Source organism: Bufo bufo, chromosome 4 (genome assembly GCF_905171765.1).
Source record: "Bufo bufo chromosome 4, aBufBuf1.1, whole genome shotgun sequence".
NCBI classification, from domain to species: domain Eukaryota; kingdom Metazoa; phylum Chordata; class Amphibia; order Anura; family Bufonidae; genus Bufo; species Bufo bufo.
Window position 1 is genome coordinate 190238728 of NC_053392.1, and position 22338 is coordinate 190261065.

General features: G+C 39.1%; 1 protein-coding gene across 1 annotated transcript in view; it reads right to left on the minus strand.

The window, feature by feature from the left end:
* The window catches only part of SI (sucrase-isomaltase), a 359277-nt gene that overhangs the window by 246611 nt on the left and 90328 nt on the right, over nt 1-22338 (minus strand). Inside the window, exon 2 of the mRNA XM_040428175.1 lies at nt 6514-6662. The gene's annotated coding sequence lies outside the window, so the exon portion shown is untranslated. The remainder of the gene's footprint in view (nt 1-6513; nt 6663-22338) is intronic.

Here is a 22338-nt window from a genome sequence, read left to right on the forward strand (position 1 = left end):
GGACGAGCGCGTTCACTGGCCCTGTCAATCAACATGAGGAGGGGGCGTCATTATGAATGGAGGATGTGGCTGCTAGCAGCAGGTAGCCGCCCTACCTGCTGCTAGAGCGGTAATTTGCATATTATAAAAGTCCGTTTTTTTATATAACTACTGAACCAAACTGAGTAATAGCCCTATAAATTGAGAAATCGCAGCATAAGGATTTTAAGGAGATAAAAAAAAATAATGAGTTTAGTGGAGTGACAGAAGCCCTTTAATTTAGCACAACCATAAGTGAGCCTCTTTATACGTTATTTGTTGTTGTTGTTTTTGCATTTTTGCTTACATACGTAGCCTATGAGTGCCTTTCTGTTTCTTTTGCCTATGTGTTAGTAACAACAAATTGACCCTAATCAATGGTCTTATCATCTGAGTGCAGAAGTTTCCTACCAAGTACTGTGCAAGTATAAAGTATTCTTCAAGAGCATACGTGTACAATTGAACATTCAAAAAAGTGTAAGGGTATGGCCACACGGTTTGGTTTCTGCATGCAGTTTTGGAAGCCAAAACCACGAGTGAATAAAAAAAATAAGAGAAGCCATATCTGTATTTTATGCATTCTCTCCTTTTATGATCCACGTCTGATTTTGGCATCTTTGCAACCCTTTGCAATTCTTAGGCATGTTCTGAGTGTTTTGTTTAACAATTTTGAATGTGTAAAAAAAAAATTATTTGGCATAAAATCTGGCAATATATTCTCGCTCCTTATAGTATTCAAACAAAGTTTTATTCAAATTGACTTTGGATGTTTCATCCGAAGTCGATTTGCTCATCCCTAGTTATCGATCATAGTATCTGTGGTGGTGATTTAATTGACTAAGGTCCAGTTCACACTTTAGTTATTTGGTCACTTATTATTTCCATCAGTTATTGTGAGCCAAAACCAGTAGTGAAGCTTACTCAGAGATAAGGTATAATGGAAATAGTTTGTTCTATGTTTTTGACCCACATCTAGTTTTGGCACACAATAACTGATGGAAATAACTGACTAAAATAACTGAAGTGTGAACTAAGTGCCTAACATCTATATTGGACTCTCAACACCAGTACCTTGTATAAGGTGTACTGAGGACTAAGTATTTGCTCACACCCTCTCTACACACTTTTCAAAACTGTCTCATGAGATGCAAAAAGTGTATAAAAATCATATTAAATCTGGTGCAAGGCATAGATGGAACCCAAGTTATTTGTACACAAACTGATACGAACACTCTTCCTTTTTCAGATCAAAAACCTGAAGTATATAGGACATGTCAACATTAGAGATGAGCAAATGTTAGAAAAATTTTATTTGGCTGTTTCTGCATATTTTAAAAAAAAATTTGGTTCGATCCAAATGTAGCCGTAATGGCTATTTCCTGGGTGCAGAGAGCCTTCATAGTGTTTTAGAACTCTGTGCCTTGCAGTAACACGCATCGGGAGTCTCCTTTGGTAGGGAAATAATACTGTGATTCAGTATGACATACAGATGACAGGCGTTGCTCTTAGAATCACTGCACACTTCACTTATTTGGTCAGTCGCGGAGCCAAAACTGACCAAATAACTCAAGTATTAACTCAGTCTTACAGATCGATGTTAGGGCCAAGAAGAAGTGCGCTCCTAATTCCACATAAATGTCTACAGAACCTGTTCTATTAAACGATTATACAAGTAGAGCCCACCGACAGATTTAAGATTGTGTCAGCAGTAAGTTTGTATTGACATCCCTGATTATTTTGCCCTTCCTCTGATCCGTCTGAACAATAACCCCCAAAAAACGCTGAACGGCAAATATATTTAACTTTTTCCACTAATACACAGCAAAAAGGGCTTTAGAACATATAACTGCACCGCTGAATGGCAAATATATATTTTCTTTTTCCACTAATACACGCCACAAAAGGATTTAGAACATATAAATGCATCGCTGAACGGCAAATATAATTTTTCTTTTTCCACTAATACACGCCACAAAAGGCTTTAGAACAAATCACTGCACTGCTAAACAGCAAATATATTTTTCTTTTGCCACTAATACACACCACAAAAGGCTCTAGAACATATACAGTTGCAAGAAAAAGTATGTGAACCCTTTGGAATGATATGGATTTCTGCACAAATTGGTCATAAAATGTGATCTGATCTTCATCTAAGTCACAACAATTGTCTATTGTTAAATATAAGATATAGTTATAAATAGCATTGTTCTTAAGATTATTTCATGTTATTCTTTTTACAAAGCAAGGGGCAAGGAAATTATTCTCAAGTCCCATACCCATTACCTTCAATCAAGTACTTGGCTCTAAAGGCAGACAATATATATTTTTATTATTATTCTTTTCTTTTGGATCTTTGAAGCCCATTATGGTATTATGGCCTAGGCCCACCAGTCCATCCCTGAGCTAGACTTTCTTTCACTCACGGCCAGGCCAAAGATTCCGATTGGTACCTTTCCTCCATAAACATAACTAAAAAATTACCACTTTTCAATCCCATAAAAGTGTCTACATTTTCCTGCAGCACAGAGCCCACAGATACAGTTGCAAGAAAAAGTATGTGAACCCTTTGGAATGATATGGATTTCTGCACAAATTGGTCACAAAATGTGATCTGATCTTCATCTAAGTCACAATAGACAATCACAGTCTGCTTAAACTAATAACACACAAAGAATTAAATGTTACCATGTTTTTATTGAAAACACCATGTAAACATTCACAGTGCAGGTGGAAAAAGTATGTGAACCCCTAGACTAATGGCATCTCCAAGAGCTAATTGGAGTGAGGTGTCAACCAACTGGAGTCCAATCAATGAGATGAGATTAGAGGTGTTGGTTACAGCTGCCCTGTCCTATAAAAAACACACACCAGTTCTGGGTTTGCTTTTCACAAGAAGCATTGCCTGATGTGAATGATGCCTCGCACAAAAGAGCTCTCAGAAGACCTACGATTAAGAATTGTTGACTTGCATAAAGCTGGAAAGGGTTATAAAAGTATCTCCAAAAGCCTTGCTGTTCATCAGTCCACGGTAATACAAATTGTCAATAAATGGAGAAAGTTCAGCACTGCTGCTACTCTCCCTAGGAGTGGCCGTCCTGTAAAGATGACTGCAAGAGCACAGCGCAGACTGCTCAATGAGGTGAAGAAGAATCCTAGAGTGTCAGCTAAAGACTTACAAAAGTCTCTGGCATATGCTAACATCTCTGTTAGCAAATCAATGATACGTAAAACACTAAACAAGAATGGATTTCATGGGAGGATACCACAGAGGAAGCCACTGCTGTCCAAAAAAACCATTGCTGCACGTTTACAGTTTGCACAAGAGCACCTGGATGTTCCACAGCAGTACTGGCAAAATATTCTGTGGACAGATAAAACCAAAGTTGAGTTGTTTGGAAGAAAAACACAACACTATGTGTGGAGAAAAAGAGGCACAGCACACCAACATCAAAACCTCATCCCAACTGTGAGGTATGTTTTGGGGCTTCTTTGCTACTTCAGGGCCTAGACGGATTGCTATCATCAAAGGAAAAATGAGTTCTCAAGTTTATCAAGACTTTTTGCAGGAGAACTTAAGGTCATCTGTCCACCAGCTGAAGCTCAACAGAAGATGGATGTTGCAACAGGACAACGACCAAAAGCATAGAAGTAAATCAACAACAGAATGGCTTAAACAGAAGAAAATATGCCTTCTGGAGTGGCCCAGTCAGAGTCCTGACCTCAACCCGATTGAGATGCTATGGCATGACCTCAAGAAAGCGATTCACACAAGACATACCAAGAAAATTGCTGAACTGAAACAGTTCTGTAAAGAGGAATGGTCAAGAATTACTCCTGACCGTTGTGCACGTCTGATTTGCAACTACAGGAAACGTTTGGTTGAAGTTATTGCTGCCAAAGGAGGTTCAACCAGTTATTAAATCCAAGGGTTCACATACTTTTTCCACCTGCACTGTGAATGTTTACATGGGGTGTTCAATAAAAACATGGTAACATTTAATTCTTTGTGTGTTATTAGTTTAAGCAGACTGTGATTGTCTATTGTTGTGACTTAGATGAAGATCAGATCACATTTTATGACCAATTTGTGCAGAAATCCATATCATTCCAAAGGGTTCACATACTTTTTCTTGCAACTGTAACCGCACTGCTGAACGGCAAATATATATTTTTCTTTTTCCACTAGTACACGACACAAAAGGCCTTAGAACATATAACTGCACCGCTGAACGGCAAATATTTTTTTTTCTTTTACCACTAATACACAACATAAAAGGCTTTGCAACAAATAACTGCACCTCTGATTGGCAAATATATTTGTATTTTGCCACTAATAAATGCCACAAAAGGCTTTACAACATATAACTGCACAGCTGAACCGCAAATATATATTTTCTTTTTCCACTAATACACACCACAAAAGGCTTTAGAATATATAAATGCACCGCTAAACGGCAAATATATTTTTTATTTTCCCACTAATACACAATAAAAAGGCCTTTGGAACATATAACTGCACCGCTGAACGGCAAATATATTTTTCTTTTGCTACTAATACACATCACAAAAGGCTCTAGAACATATAACTGCACCACTGAACGGCCAATATATATATATATTTTTCTACTAATACTCGACACAAAAGGCTTTACAACATATAACTGCACCACTGAATGGCAAATATATATTTATTTTGCCACTATTAGATAACAAAAAGGGCTTTAGAACATATAACTGAACCGCTGAAAGGCAAATAGGCCCTTATTTTTTTCCACTTAATACACGCCACAAAAAGCTTTAGAACATATAACTGCACCGCTGAACTGCAAATATATTTTACTTTTGCCACTAATACATGCCAAAAAGGGCTTTAGAACAAATAACTGCACCGCTGAATGGCAAATGTATTTTAATTTTGCCACTATTACACAATAAAAAGGGATCTAGAACATATAACAGCACTGCTGAAAGGCAAATAGGCCCTTATTTTTTTCCACTTATACACGCCACAATTTTTTTTAGAAAATATAACTGCAGCGCTGAATGCCAAATATAATTTGCCACTAATAAACACCACAAAGGCTAACATATAATTGCAAAGCTGAACGGTAAGTATATTTTTTCTTTTTCCACTAATACACCCCACAAAAGGCTTTAGAACATATAACTGCACCGCTGAACAGCAAATATATTTTACTTTTGCCACTAATACATGACAAAAAGGACTGTAATTTTAGCACTTCACCACACAACAGCTAATAAGCCCTTTTTTCCCACTAATACAAGCCAAAAAATGTTTTAGAACATATAACTGCACTGCGCAAGGGCAAATAAGACGTAGAAATATTTCCTTGTAATAAAACCTGTTAATGCCTGTATCAATCAGCACTTGAACCCTAATAAGAACGGTTTTCTGGAATTACAGAGTTATATAATGGAAATTTGGATACCCAGTCAGTGCAGAAAGGTGTAATAGGATTACCCACGCTGTAACCTCCCCTACTGAACCTTGTTCAACATAAATGTTATGGAATGATTCCTCCCTATACTTTTCTCTACACCTTGAATAATCCTTCCGTGCACTTGTAAATCGTTTTTTTGCACAATGAAGTTTTTCTAGCACTTGCCCCTAGCGCATGCTGACGTCTCTCCCTGCAGTAAGTACACTGGAAAATGGGAGAATCCAAGATGGCTGAGGCTATTTATAGGGCTGTGACATGACAGGCTGGCTAGCTGCTGATTGGCTGCGTGCATGGCATTATGGGTGATCCCACCTTCCCAGAGTTCCTTGCTCCATGTCCTCACATGTGCAGCAGCCATTTTAGGAAAAAATGCTATTTGGTAACACAAATCGCGAGGCAATTCGGCTTCGGTGCAAATCGAATTTTTCCTGAAATTCGGATCGAATTCCACTTCGTCAGCTTCAATTCGCTCACCGCAACATATGAAACAAGTAATACTACTTATCATATTACACCAATTCTTCAAATATCTAATATTACATATTTTGACCTATAGAACAAATTAAAAGTATTAAAAATTCACATTTTATGAAGCAATCTGGCTTAGAGAACACACTAGCATTTTTATTTTTTAGTATGTCTTCAGATAATTGCATTTGTCCCAAAGAAATGAACAGCTTCTAGCAACAGGTTCACAAGCTGCAGACATTTTTTGACTTATTTGTCTGAATGGGGTTTTGTAGAAATCCATGCACATACCCTAGAAACCCCATTCATAAGAATGCAATGGATTTTCAGTCACATAAATTCCTGCAATAAATTTTCTGCATGCATACATATGCTAAAACATAGTCCAAAAAATGTAGCGTGAACATGTCATAACACTGCAGGATCCGAAGATCCTAAGTAAGATCATATGTATATCTACTCTAACAGTCAACTTGTACTTTGCTGTGATTTTGATAGCAAGAAAGGGTCCCCCTCGATACTAGGACCACAATAAGAAAAACTATAAATTGACCATGAGCCTTACCTCGTAAAGCTCTTTTCTCCCTTCCTCTTCTGCTGCTCAACCAAATGAAGAGAACTTTAAACTTGGAGAGATTAGCTTTTATACTCCTGAGGCTATTCGCTCCTTCTTTATTGCCGAATGTGCTAGACTATCAGTTAGTGATAATATATCTGTAATATGATTGCGAAAAATCATTAACATGGAAAAAATGTTGTCATTGATAAAGCTGCCTAGTTAACAGTATTTAACTCAAAAAAAAGTCAAGGTGTAAACAAGTTACCTAATCTGAATTTTAAAGTAAATCATACAGAAAGCATTTTCATAATATGTCATGTTTAAATATAAAGAAATAGGGAATACGTACAGTACCTATAAATATAATGTATTTCTTTTAAGTATGGTTCATGCAAATTATGGTTTAGTCAGAGAAATTTCACTATGAGTTCTGAGATAATTAAAAACTTTGCAGAGACCCTGCAATATCTTAAAAAAATATTAATGTAATATTTTTCATTAGACCTCATATCAGACCAACAATGTTAATTAGACCTCAGCTCACAGCCCCAATCAGTCCCCCAATGTTAATAAGACCCCAATAAGACCTCATATCATACCCACAATCAGACCTGAGCTCAGACCCAATGTGAATGACCCCAATCAGACCTCACATAATAGCCCCAATATAAATAAGACCCCCCTTTCAGACCTCAGATGAGAAGCCCATATTTTAGATGAGACTTCCATGCCTCAGATCAGTCCCCCATGACTCAGATCAGACCCCCATGCCTCATATCAGTCCCTAGCCTCATGTATTTAGCCCCTAGCCTCATTTGTTCAACCCCCAGCCTCAGATCACATAAAATAAAAAATCCACTTAGCTCTCCTGCTCCAAACGCCACCCCTCTTTACCTCCAGATCTCTCTTTTTTCTGCCGTCGGCAGTGCTGTGACCGGACTCGCACAGCATGAGATCACAGAGTGCCCTCACGCTGTGTGCAGCCATAACACAGCCAACATCGCTTATCTAGACTTTAGTAAGGCTTTTGATACTGTCCCACATAGAAGGCTTATCAATAAAGTGCAGTCATTGAGCTTGGACTCCCATATTGTTGAATGGATTAGGCAGTGGCTGAGGGACAAGCAACAGAGGGTTGTAGTCAATGGAGTATATTCATACCAAGGTCTTGTTACCAGTGGGGTACCTCAGGGATCTGTTCTGGGACCCATATTGTTTAACCCCTTAAGGACACAGCCTTTTTACACCTTAGGACCAGGCCATTTTTTGAAAATCTGACCAGAGTCCCTTTAAGTGCTGATAACTTTAAAACGCTTTGACTTATCCAGGCCGTTCTGAGATTGTTTTTTCGTCACATATTGTACTTCATGACACTGGTAAAATGGAGTCAAAAAAATAATTTTTTTTGCACCAAAAAATACCTAATTTAACAAAAATTTGGAAAAATTTGCAAATTTCAAAGTTTCAGTTTCTCTACTTCTGTAATACATAGTAATACCTCCAAAAATTGTGATGACTTTACATTCCCCATATGTCTACTTCATGTTTGAATTGTTTTGGGAATGATATTTTATTTTTTGGGGATGTTACAAGGCTTAGAAGTTTAGAAGCAAATCTTGAAATTTTTCAGAAATTTACAAAAACTCAATTTTTAGGGACCAGTTCAGGTCTCAAGTCACTTTGCGAGGCTTACATTATAGAAACCACCCAAAAATGACCCCATCTAAGAAACTACACCCCTCAAGGTATTCAAAACTGATTTTGCATACGTTGTTAACCCTTTAGGTGTTGCACAAGAGTTATTGGCAAATGGGGAGGAAATTTGAGAATTTCATTTTTTTGTCAAATTTTTCATTTTAACCCATTTTTTCCACTAACAAACCAAGGGTTAACAGCCAAACAAGACTGTATCTTTATTGCCCTGACTCTGCCGTTTACAGAAACACTCAATATGTGGCCATAAACTACTGTACGGCCACACAGCGGGACGTAGAGTGAAAGGTGCGCCGTTTGGTTTTTGGAAGGCTGATTTTTATGGACTGGTTTATTTACACCATGTCCCATTTGAAGCCCCCTGATGCACCCCTAGAGGAGAAACTCCCTAAAAGTGACCCCATCTAAGAAACTACACCCCTCAAGGTATTCAAAACTGATTTTACATACGTCGTTAACCCTTTAGGTGTTGCACAAGAGTTATTGGCAAATGGCGATGAAATTTGAGAATTTCATTTTTTTGCCTAATTTTCCATTTTAACCCATTTTTTCCACTAACAAAGCAAGGGTTAACAGCCAAACAAGACTGTATCTTTATTGCCCTGACTCTGCTGTTTACAGAAACACCCCATATGTGGCCGTAAACTACTATACGGGCACACAGCGAGGCGTAGAGTGAAAGGTGCGCCGTTTGGTTTTTGGAGGGCTGATTTTGCTGGACTGTTTTTTTGGCACCATGTCCCATTTGAAGCCCCCCTGATGCACCCCTGGAGTAGAAACTCCATAAAAGTGACCCCATCTAAGAAACTACACCCCTCAAGGTATTCAAAACTGATTTTACAAACTTTGTTAACCCTTTAGGTGTTGCACAAGATTTAATGGAAAATAGATATACAATTTAAAAATTTCACTTTTTTGGCAGATTTTTCATTTTAATATTTTTTTTCCAGTTACAAAGCAAGGGTTAACAGCCAAACAAAACTCATTATTTATGGCCCTAATTCTGTAGTTTACAGAAACACCCCATATGTGGCCGTAAACTACTGTACGGGCACACGGCAGGGCGCAGAAGGAAAGGAATGCCATACGGTTTTTGGAAGGCAGGTTTTGCTGGACAGTTTTTTTTGACACCATGTCCCATTTGAAGCCCCCCTGATGCACCCCTAGAGTAGAAACTCCAAAATAGTGACCCCATTTTCGAAACTACGGGATAGGGTGGCAGTTTTGTTGGTACTAGTTTAGGGTACATATGATTTTTGGTTGCTCTATATTACACTTTTTGTGCGGCAAGGTAACAAGAAATAGCTTTTTTGGCACCGTTTTTTTTTTTGTTATTTACAACATTCATCTGACAGGTTAGATCATGTGGTAATTTTATAGAGAAGGTTGTCACGGACGCTGCGATACCTAATATGTATACAATTTTTTTTATTTATGTAAGTTTTACACAATGATTTCATTTTTAAAACAAAAAAAATGTTTTAGTGTCTCTATAGTCTAAGAGCCATAGTTTTTTCAGTTTTTGGGCGATTATCTTAAATAGGGTCTCATTTTTTGTGGGATGAGATGACGGTTTGATTGGCATCTATTTTGGGGTGCGTATGACTTTTTGATTGCTTGCTATTACACTTTTTGTGACGTAAGATGACAAAAATTGCTTTTTTTACACCGTTTTTATTTTTATTTTTTTACGGTGGTCATCTGAGGGGTTAGATCATGTGATATTTTTATAGAGCCGGGCGATACGGACGTGGCGATACCTAATATGTATACTTTTTTTTTATTTATGTAAGTTTTACACAATGATTTCATTTTTGAAACAAAAAAAATCATGTTTTAGTGTTTCCATAGTCTAAGAGCCATAGTTTTTTCAGTTTTTGGGCAATTATCTTGGGTAGGGTATGATTTTTGCGGGATGAGATGATGGTTTGATTGTTACAATTTTGGCGTACATGCGACTTTTTTGATCAATTTCAATTTCATCATAGTTTTTTATTTTTTATTTTTATGGCGTTCACCGTTCGGGTAAAGTAACATGACTGTTTTATAGATCAGGTCGTTACGGACGCGGCGATACCAAACATGTGTAGGGAATTTTATTTTTTTCATTTTTTATCAGTGATAAATTTGTTTTTTGATTTTTACTTTTTTTTCACTTTTATTCACTTTTTTTTGACCCAGACCCACTTGGTTCTCGAAGATCCAGTGGGTCTGATGTCTGTATAATACAGTACAGAACAATATATATTGTACTGCACTGTATTTTACTTACACTGAACAGATCTATGCCTTCAGCACAGATCTGTTCAGCACCATGGACAGCAGGATGCCTGAGAGGCGTCCTGTTGCCATAGGAACCTTCCCCGTCTGCTCAGTTCTGGTCAGAACTTCGCAGACGGGGAAGGGTAAGGAGGGGATCTGTCGGGGGGCTGTCTGGGGCCTCTCTCCCCCCCCATCGGGGGGCTGCAAAGGCACAGCAGCCCCCCGATGGGAGAGGGAGGGAGCTCCCTGCGCTGTTAACCCTTTCCATACAGCGGTCCGTACGGACCGCTGTATGGAAAGGGTTAAACGGCTGACATCGCATCGCAGATGTCAGCCGTTTATACCAGGGTGCCAGCAATGTGCTGGCACCCTGGTATACCCACTAGAAACCAACGATTATACCAGGGGAGGCGGGCGGGGGACGCACCGCCCGCCTCCCGCACCACCGACACCGCCCGCAACCCTCCCCCTGCACCTCCCGCCACCATAAAATCATTCGGGGGTGCAGGGGGGGGTGAATAAAATGTTTTTTTAGGCATATAAAGTTTCTGAAACTGCAGAAATCGCAGCAAACCGCAGGTCTGAATTGACCTGCGGTTTGCCGCGATCTCCGACATGGGGGGGTCACGGGACCCCCCCGCGCATTTAGCCTAGGTGCCTGCTCAATGATTTGAGCAGGCACCGGGTTCCGATCACTGCCAGCCGCACGGCAGTGATCGAAAATACACAGGGCGTACATGTGCGCCCTGTGTCCTTAAGTACCAGGGCACAAGGGCGTACCTGTACACCCTATGTCCTTAAGAGGTTAATATCTTTATCAGCGAAATTGCAGAAGGCCTCGATGGTAAGGTGTCTTTTTGCTGATGACACAAAGATTTGTAACAGGGTTGATGTTCCTGGAGGGATACACCAAATGGAAAAGGATTTAGGAAAACTAGAGGAATGGTCAAAAATCCGGCAACTAAAATTTTATGTTTATAAGTGCAAAATAATGCACCTGGGGCGTAAAAACCCAAGAGCAGAATATAAAATCAGTGATACAATCCTATCCTCAGTATCTGAGGAAAGGGATTTAGGGGTCATTATTTCAGAAGACTTAAAGGTAGGCAGACAATGTCATAGAGCAGCAGGAAATGCTAGCAGAATGCTTGGGTGTATAGGAAGAGGCATTACCAGTAGAAAGTGATACCTCATCTGGAGCATTGTGAGCAGTACTGGAGACCATATCTCCAGAAGGATATTGATACTTTGGAGAGAGTTCAGAGAAGAGCTACTAAACTAGTACATGGATTGCAGGATAAAACTTACCAGGAAAGATTAAAGGACCTTAACATGTATAGCTTGGAAGAAAGACGAGACAGAGGGGGTATGATAGAAACTTTTAAATACATAAAGGGAATCAACAAGGTAAAAGAGGAAAGAATATTTAAAAGAAGAAAAACTAATACAAGAGGACATAGTTTTAAATTAGAGGGGCAAAGGTTTAAAAGTAATATCAGGAAGTATTACTTTACTGAGAGAGTAGTGGATGAATGGAATAGCCTTCCTGCAGAAGTGGCAGCTGCAAATACAGTGAAGGGGTTTAAGCATGCATGGGATAGGCATAAGGCCATCCTTCATATAAGATAGGGCCAGGGGCTATTCATAGTATTCAGTATATTGGGCAGACTAGAAGGGCCAAATGGTTCTTATCTGCCGACACATTCTATGTTTCTATGTTTACTTCAGAGGACCAAGAAGTGGTGAGTAAAGAGCCTGGGGAGTGATGCATTCACCACTCCCCGGTCCTCCGGTACTAATGAGCGCTTCCATAATGTAAGCACTTATTAGTATATGCCCCACAAGATACAGTGATATTTTCCCCCCACTTTTGGGGAAAAAGTTTGTCTTATGAAAGGTGCCGTTTTCATCAAAAGACGGGAATGAACCGCTTCCTTAAGGACCAGCACTGACTATAATGGAATCTGGTTTCCTTTAGAAATTCCAGCATTTTACCTGGCCAGGAAATACAGGATTCTGCGCTATTCTGTCCAAGATTATTGACAGAATCTGCAGCATAAGCACCAACATATTCTCCAATACAGATGTTGGGGAAGCCTAACATGGACTTTTGTGTCTGTAATCAGCCCTTCATCAGTCAGAGCATACACAATTTCATATATGGGGGTCTTTTTTTTCCAGAAAAAGGAGTGAGAAGATAAATGTCTTCCCATCTAATCCCCTTTGTGAGAATTAGGCTGGTTTATTGATGCCATGATCCAGACATTTACCAGCATCTGGATCATAGCATCAGATTAGGTGCACCCCAACCACAGACATCAGTAAAGTCTCCATGTTGCACTGTCCTTCTGTCCATACTGGATCTTTAGAATAAAACCTGCAGAGCGCTCCTCTACTGATACACAATACACACTGCAATAATGGCTACTATCACTAGAAAGGAAGATCTGATAGATTTCTGAAGATGAATAAGGTTTCCATCAGTCAGAACAGACATTTTTTTTCTCACTGACTGTCACTAAAAACTATTGCTTTCTAGTAGTTTTACAAAACAATCAAGCACGACAAAGCAGGAGTTCTGTTCACACATGAGGACAGACATCATGTTATATTAAAGGGGTCATGCAGTGGCTTAATATTAATGACCTATCAGCTGTTTGAAGAAGTAATGGTGCTCATGTGAAATGACCTGTGAGTCGTATCTTTTGTAGAGGCGGCACAGTGTAATTACAACTGTTCCATCCCATTTAGGCGCGTGCCAACTCTATTATACAGCTGGCAGTGATAGCAGAGTGCCAACTGTATACTTATAGCTGGAACTCACAAGTAATTGCACCAGCACAACTTCTGAGCCCATGCCACCAAAACGATATACTATTATTTCTATTATACTACACGATATACTATTATTTCTATTATACTACACTATATACTATTATTTCTATTATACTATACTATATACTATTATTCTCTTCAAGTTAGCTACCTATTTGAAGTGCCATAATAATACAGTGCAGGGAAGGAAGGGGTTAGAGGACCTATCATCTTCTCATACCTTTGCAGCCTTATCTTTTATCTCCTCTCTTCCACTGTTTGGCTGATATTGGTGCTATTAGTTTCTGTGCTCAATAGCAGTGAATTGTCAGGTGGGTGGTCCGCTCCAGCAAGACACTGACACTGAGAGCTGGGGGCTGCCCATCTAACAACTTACTGCTATTGAGTTATGAAAGTAATAGAACTGACAGTGGTTAAATGGGGAAGACAAGGGAGAGAGAAAAAACTGTGCGAGAGTTAGGGAAGATAAAACTGCATGGTACGCAGCCAGTTGTATTTCTCTGGAGATATGACAGAATTTTTTTACTAGCCTCAAAGAAGTATCCTGCTAAAACATTTCCTAAACATAATGACCTTTTTTTGTTCATGTTGTCATTTTTTATTTACTATCTAAACATTAGTGTTGAGTGCGAATATTCGAATAGCGAATTTTAATCGAGAATATCATCACTTCGAGAATTTGCGACTATTTCGAATATAGTGCTATATATTCGTAAAATCGAATATTCGGTTTTTGTTTGTTTTGTTTTTTTAGCACGGTACACATCAGGTGATCATCCCTCCCTTCTTCTAGCTTGTGGGCCAATGAGAAGGCTTTGTCACAGCTTAGCAACATCCCTAGCAACCAATAGAAAAGTTGCCTACCCCTTACTATATAAGAACCTCCGCAGCAGCTATATTCTAAAGTTTATTGCAGTTATGAGAGAGACAGCAGTGTCATTGCTGTGCTCTGTGCTCTATTGTATTACATTAGACAGTTTATATATATATATTAATACAGATAGTTAGTGGGAGATAGTCAGTTTAGGTTAGATCCTGATATAGTGTAGCTGATAGGTTCCAGTGCAGGGTGTTAGGCAGTGTGATAGGTTCTGCTGTCCATACTTACATGCTACAGACATAGTACTGTGATGTCACAAGTTGCACGTATTGCGAAAAAATATGCACATCATTAATTGCCAAAAATTTGCAAGCGCAAATATATTGGAGCACTCTATCTGTATATAAAGCTATTCTAATGTTCTGCCGTGCCAACCATTTTCTCCAGTCTCAAGAAACTTATACAAGCTTGAAAAATGTAGCATAAGTGACCCACGCCTGTATTTCACGCGCATTACACGAATATTACATTGCCGATTTTCGCAATCAAAAATATAATCTCGAATTCTCAAATTTGCAAATGTATGACAAATATTCTACAAAATATTCACAAAATATTGCGAATTCGAATATTGCCCCTGCCGCTCATCACTACTAATCATAACAGAGCTATGTTATTTTTGTTAGATGTCTTTACTTTTAGGGCTCCTTTATACTGGCACATGAAAATACAGATTAACCCCTTCCGGACATCTGCCATAAATGTACAGTGGAAGTCCAGTCTTTATAGCACTAAAACCAGAATCTGTTCGATTCCTAGCCCAGGATGCCTTAGGCCTCTTTCACACGAACGATACGGATTAGGTCCGGATGCGTTCAGGGTGCGTTCAGTGAAACTCGCACTATTTTGCAAGCAAGCAGTTGTTCAGTTTTTTCCGTGCGGGTCCAATGCGTTTTGATGTGTTTCTCACGCGCGTGATAAAAAACAGAAGGTTTACAAACAACATCTCTTAGCAACCATTAGTGAAAAACGCATCGCACCCGCACTTGCTTGCGGATGCAATGCGTTTTTCACGCAGCCCCATTCACTTCTATGGGGCCAGGGCTGCATGAAAAACGCAGAATATAGAACATGCTGCGATTTTCACGCAACGCAGAACTGATGCATGAAAAACAACGCTCATGTACACAGACCCATTGAAATGAATGGGTCAGGATTCAGTGCGGGTGCTATGCGTTCACGTCATGCATTGCACCCGCGCGGAAAACTCGCTCGTGTGAAAGGGGCCTTACCTGGCTTAGATCAGGGAAGGTTTTCTGTAGCAGTAAAAGGCCTGAGCCTTTAGGCCCCTTTTACACGAGCGTGACGGATTAGGTCCGGATGCGTTCAGGGTGCGTTCAGTGAAACTCGCACTATTTTGCAAGCAAGTTCAGTCAGTTTTGTCTGCGATTGCGTTCAGTTGTTCAGTTTTTTCCGGACGGGTTCAAATGCGTTTTGATGCGTTATTCACGCGCGTGATAAAAAACTGAATGTTTACAAACAACATCTCTTAGCAACCATCAGTGAAAAACGCATCGCACCCGCACTTGCTTGCGGATGCAATGCGTTTTTCACGCAGCCCCATTCACTTCTATGGGGCCAGGGCTGCAGAATATAGAACATGCTGCAATTTTCACGCAACGCAGAACTGATGCATGAAAAACAACGCTCTTGTACACAGACCCATTGAAATGAATGGGTCAGGATTCAGTGCGGGTGCTATGCGTTCACATCACGCATTGCACCCACGCGGAAAACTCGCTCGTGTGAAAGGGGCCTTACAAGACTTCCAGGCCGATTACTATAATTTTCCAATGATGGCCCGCAGGTGGACGCACTACATTGGAATATACTGAATCTTGTATCCTGTAATAGGAAAAGAGAAATGTAGCAGCTCTCACCTGCCCTTCCTTTAGTTGTGAGCACGGATGGCCCGTGTCAGGTGCGGGCAGCAAATGCAGAAAGAAGTTGAGAAAAATTTAGCAGTCTTGACAAGACTGCTAAATTTTGTATTTCATGGATGAGTTTTTAACCGCAAGCTGAATAAACGCACATTCCTTTAAAGTGGAGCTGGATTTTTCTCAACTTCTTTCTGTATCCTGTAATGGATAAAATCATTACAGAATACAATGGGCAATCTAATAATTGCTTGCTATAGTCACCTAGGGTGAATAAAAAAAAATATATATATATATAAAGTTGTTAAAAATATTAAAAATAATTCATACCACCCCTTTCCCTAGAATAAAATAAATAACACAGGCGTCCAAAAACACCTGTACTTTTAAAATATAAAAATATGAATCCCATACAGCGAACAGAGCAATGTAAAAAAAAATATATCAAAATGGCCAATTTGTCTTTTTTTGTCTCTTCATCTCCTTCCAAAAAAAATGTAATAAAAAGTAATCAAAACCTCAAACACACTCTAAATCAGTATCAATTAGGGTAGGTTCACACTAGCGTTATGAGGTCCGTCATGGATTTCCGTTATAACAGGGTTATAACGGAATATAACGGAATCCATAAGACGGAAGGACGGATCCGTTTTGCTGCCCATAGACTTGCATTATGATGGAATGCAAAATGGACGCCTTTAAAAGGCATTCCATTTGCTCTCCGTCCTAATAGAAGTCTATGGGAATCAAAACGGATCCGTCTGATTCCCATTATGCAAGACGGGAAACAAAGTCCTGTCGAGGGATCCGTTATGTTTTCCCATAGACTTCTATTAGGATGAAGCAAAATGGAATGCCTCTTAAAGGCTTCCGTTTTGCATTCCATCCTATGGATTCCGTTATGTTCCGTTATAACAGACTCCATAACGCTAGTGTGAACCCACCCTTAAACGTACCAATTGCTCAACAAAAATATATTTCGGTCTGAATAAAGCAAGGCAAAGCAAATGCAAAGCAAAGTTTTTATTTGGTGGAATTAACTTTTCTTTTCCAGTTCCACACCCATTTGGATTTTTTTTTTCCACTTTCCTACTACATGAATGTATGAAATAGCAAATGGTGCCATTAGAAAAGACAGTTTGTCCCGCAAAAAACAATCCCTGACAAAACTATTGGATGGAAAAATTAAAAAGGTATGGCTCTGGGAAAGCCGGGAGTAAAAAATTTTAAATACAAAAAAGTCACAAGGTCCAGAAAGGGTTCCTTATTACATTCTTTTTTTCTTCTGTAGTTTGCTATTTTGTTTTGTTCAGGATCAAATAGTTACAAAAAAGCACAATAAAAACAACAATAAAAGTGCATGCATGTGACCTGTGCAAATACAGAAAATGCATTTTATTTTACTATTATAGCATAAAAAGGTCACAAACCATAATTTGTGACTTTTCTAGCATCTCAACACTTTTCTGATGTGGTGAGAAAAGGGGCAGGGATAGCAACAGGGGCACTAAGAAACCGGTGCATCTAACACCAACACAGGGGGATCAAGACTGGCATATGGGGGCGCCAGTAGGAAATTCTGGGAATTCAGGGAAAATTTGATTTGATTTTCCCTGAATGGAGGAAAAAAGAGCCAGCTGCCACCTTCTTGATTGAAGTTCTCTCACAAAATCCCGTGTGCAGTAGCGTATGAAGTCACCACACCGGCCAACGTGATGACGTCATCATGACCCGCGTAAGATTTTGTGCTAGATCTTCACAGTCAAAAGGATGAGGGTAAGTATAATTTTAGCATTTTTTAAAAATTTTACACTGTATTATTGCTGTCAGATGCCGCAATCAGCTATGAACATGGAATCGCCGCAACCTGTCATTGCACCCACTACTTACAAAGAAATGTGCTTTGTGACAAAGTTATTTGCCGAATCAAATTTTTCAATACTTGACTCATCACTAGGTGCCCGTCTTGATAAATGTCTCCCATTGACTTTCAGGAGATAATAATGGCATTAAAATGGATCCATTGAAACATGCAGCACATTGAAAAAAGCACCATGGGGGGGAATGTATTACAATGAGAATATTTAAAGTACAGCTGTTATTTCACACATGTGTCTTCAGCACTCTCCTTAGTAATGCTCAGTTACAGCTTTGATAGAAGATTTTTTTAAACCAAAACGACAGATACACTTTAAAGTCAGTTATGCTTGATCTGGGATGGAGTACCTTGGTCCAAATTTATGAAACGAACAGTGGGAGATTTATAAAAACTGGTGTAAAGGTAAACTGACTTAGTTGCGCATAAACCAGTCAGATTCCATCTTTAATTTTCCAAAGGAGCTTTGAAAGATGAAAGGCGGTATGTGATTGGTTGCTATTGCAACTAAGCCAGTATCGCTTTATACCAGTTTTGATAAATCTCTCCCATATTGTTTGTCAACATTTTTGCCTCAAAATGCTACTGTAGTTTTTCTATGCAACCCTACACTACAAAGTTTCATAAATATCTGCCCATGTGCATAAAAACATGGATATGTGAAGAAACCTTTTAAATGTATTTTTCATTTAAAACAAACAATATTAATATGGAAGCGTGAATGTGCATATTGCATTTCCTTCACTTTTTCTTTCTTCTGGTAGTTTAGGAAAAATGTAAAAATGAATGTTCCTTATATTTCATGCATAATATCTATTGTTTGTATTTTCAAACCCTTTGTTATTGAGTATTGAAAACTGTGCAAGGTAAATGGCAAGTCCAAGTGCAGCCTAGGAATTATCTGTAATTTTCATACAGATCCAAGGGCACAGTATATTAGCATAATTTACCCCTTAATGACTGGGTCTATTTTCATTTTTTATTTTTCCTCCTCATGGTCCAATAGCCAGAACTTTTTTTTTTTTTCCTGTTCACGTAGCGATATGAGGGCTTAATTTTTTGTAGGGCAAGATGCATTTTTTATGCCCACATTTCATTTACCATGTATTACATTGGAAAATGGAAATAAAAACACCATAAGGCCTCTTTCAGATGGGCGTCGCGGGAAAATGTGCGGGTGCGTTACAGGAACACCCGCAATTTTTTCGCGCAAGTGCAAAACATTGTAATGCGTTTTGCACTCGCGTGAGAAAAATCGTGCATGTTTGGTACCCAAACCCGAACTTTTTCACAGAAGTTCGGGCTTGGGATCGGTGTTCTGTAGATTGAATTATTTTCCCTTATAACATGGTTATAAGGGAAAATAATAGCATTCTGAATACAGAATGCATAGTACAATAGGGCTGGAGGGGTTAAAAAAATAATAATAATAATTTAACTCACCTTAGTACACTTGATCGCGTAGCCCGACATCTCCTTCTGTCTTCATCTGATCTCTGTGCAGCAACAGGACCTGTGGTGACGTCATTCCGGTCATCACATGATCCATCACCATGGTAAAAGATCATGTGATGACCGAAGTGACGTCACCACAGGTCCTATTGCTGCACAGAGATCAGATGAAGACAGAAGGAGATGCCGGGCTACGCGATCAAGTGGACTAAGGTGAGTTAAATTTTTTAGTTTTTTTTTAACCCCTCCAGCGATGTTTTACTATGCATTCTGTATTCAGAATGCTATTATTTTCCCTTATAACCATGTTATAAGGGAAAATAATAATGATCGGGTCTCCATCCCGATCGTCTCCTAGCAACCGTGCGTGAAAATCGCACCGCATCCGCACTTGCTTGCGGATGCTTGCGATTTTCACGCAACCCCATTCACTTCTAAGGGGCCTGCGTTGCGTGAAAAACGCAGAATATAGAACATGCTGCGATTTTCACGCAACGCACAAGTGATACGTGAAAATCACCGCTCATGTGAACAGCCCCATAGAAATGAATGGGTCGGTATTCAGTGCGGGTGCAATGCGTTCAACTCTTGCATTGCATCCGCACGGAATACTCACCTGTGTGAAAAGGGGCCTAATTCTGCCAAGGTTTTTGGGTTTTGACATCACAGTGTTCACTGTGCACATTTTCTTTGCATCGCCATTTCCTGACAGCCATAATTTTTTTATATTTTGGTCTATAGCTCTGTATGTAGGCTTGTTTTTTTGTGTAACGAACATTATTTTTTATTGGTACAATTTTTGTGGTATGTACGACTTTTTGATCACTGTTATTAAAATTTTTGGGGAAACATTGTTTTTTTTTCATTATAGCGTAGAAGGCTGTAAGGGAAAATGTCAGCAGGAAACTCAATCTAAAACTAGTCACAATACCTTTTAGCGAATTAGACACTTGGTGCATCGTCACTCCTCCGCTTTTCTCTGCCAGCCCTTCTCTCTCTTATTTAATTGACAGAGAAAGGCTGGAGAGTCTTTATCTAGCCTGACCCTAAAATCCCACAACTACACTATTTGTTGCAAACTCAATCTACATGCAGCAATGCACAATGTCCTGATACGTCCATAAGAAACTGTACAGCACATGCCCCAAGCTTGTAATGGACAGTGCTAATGCAAGATTTTAGGGCCTACTTAACATATTTATTAAACATTCGTTTACTGTTGATTATGTCAACAAATCAGGGACAGAGTGATATGAGTATATTTTTGAGGCGGCATTGTGCCTGGTTTTAAACAGATTTTCCTGGTGACTAACTCCTTTTGCATTGCTAATGGTGAATACAATTGACCAAACTGATCTATTGCTGTGGCAAATTGGAATCCCAGAGCATTGGTTCAGAAGAGATTTGATATTCTCTTAGCCGTACATTCAGAACTGAATGTGTGTAATTTACATTTCTGATTGTGTATTCAAAAAGAGCCATTGGCTTGTGAGTAGTTTGGTTTTTCTGATGGCTTAAAAAAAGACAATCCATGCATATAAGCAGACAACTCATGAATTGGTCCTGAAAATTCACCTGTGCTTTAGAATTTTAAAAGCTTGGTTATCATTTTTTTTCTCCCTGTCAGAAGGTCAGCCAAGTCTGTGTTCCTAATAAACTACTGAATGTTCCAGCCTCGAATGGAAGCCACAGAAAATAAAATTACCTAATAAGAGCTTCACATTGACAGTTCCTTTACCTTTCTCAAAAACAGTATTGCTGGTAAAAGAAAAATGTAATGCGGAATTCTAAAAGTTTTCAAAAAAAAGTATTAAAGTATGAAAAAGTGCAGTTTAGAACAAAGTGCTATTATTTTAACATAAATGGACCATTTTAAACAAAATACAAATCTATTTAGCTTGAGCTCTACTGTTTGATGATTTAAATAAGAATTGTTCATTACTTTACATTACAATGGAAGAATTATTATTAAAACAGGTAGTTCAATTCTTAAATTCTTATTAACCTTAAAATGAACGGATGCAAAAATGTTGTTCTTAAATGGAATCTGTCACTAGTTTTATGCTGCTAGGCTCTAAAAGCTCCAGCCTATGCCATTGAGTCCTGATATTCATGAGCTTCGGGCTTTCTCTGCCATCTGCCACTGATTGACAGTTTTTTCCAACTGAATTAGCAGAAGGTGGGCGGGGAAACCCAGGAGCTCATGAACATTAAGGACTAATCAGTAGAGATGAGAGAACTATTGAAAAATTCAATTTGTCAACTTCGCCAAAGATAGCCAAGAAATTTAATTAGTTCTGAATTAATTTGTCATAAATTGCAATAAGTCAGGTATACCCAGGCCACTCTTCTTTAGATTATGGCCACACAGAGCTGCTGTTCTGCATGCCATCAGTTGCCTAAAGGTCGAATCCACCAAGTGGTACAGCAGCAATTGCACATCAAGCAACTTGGCAGCGTGAGAGTTCATCTAAACTCCAGAGAGTAGACAGAAGTTTATTATATCTTTTAACAAAATTAAAATATAATTTCCTATGCATTTTGTGTGCACAATTTATGCTTAGTCATAGTGAAGTGCTACCTGGGAATCAGCTCTTCATAGCACCACAATACAAAGTTCATGGTATTAGGGCAGCTAATTGGTTTGCTGTTTATACCTTTATGGGTGGGAGTGCAGCTTGCACACAAGAGCAATACTGAGTCCATATAGTTGTTTCCTGACCACACATTCCATTAGGGATGACTGACAATAAAGCGGAAAATGAGGAGGAAGGGAAGGAGTCTGAACAGATGAAGCAGTAACTTATGCTGAGGATGACAAGGACACTACTGTATGTGGATGCAGCCTGGGTGCTACAAAAAAGACCCGGAAAAGGAAGACAATCTTGTTCCGATTGCTGACCAGTTCTATTTTCCCACTGTATCGAGAATCTCAC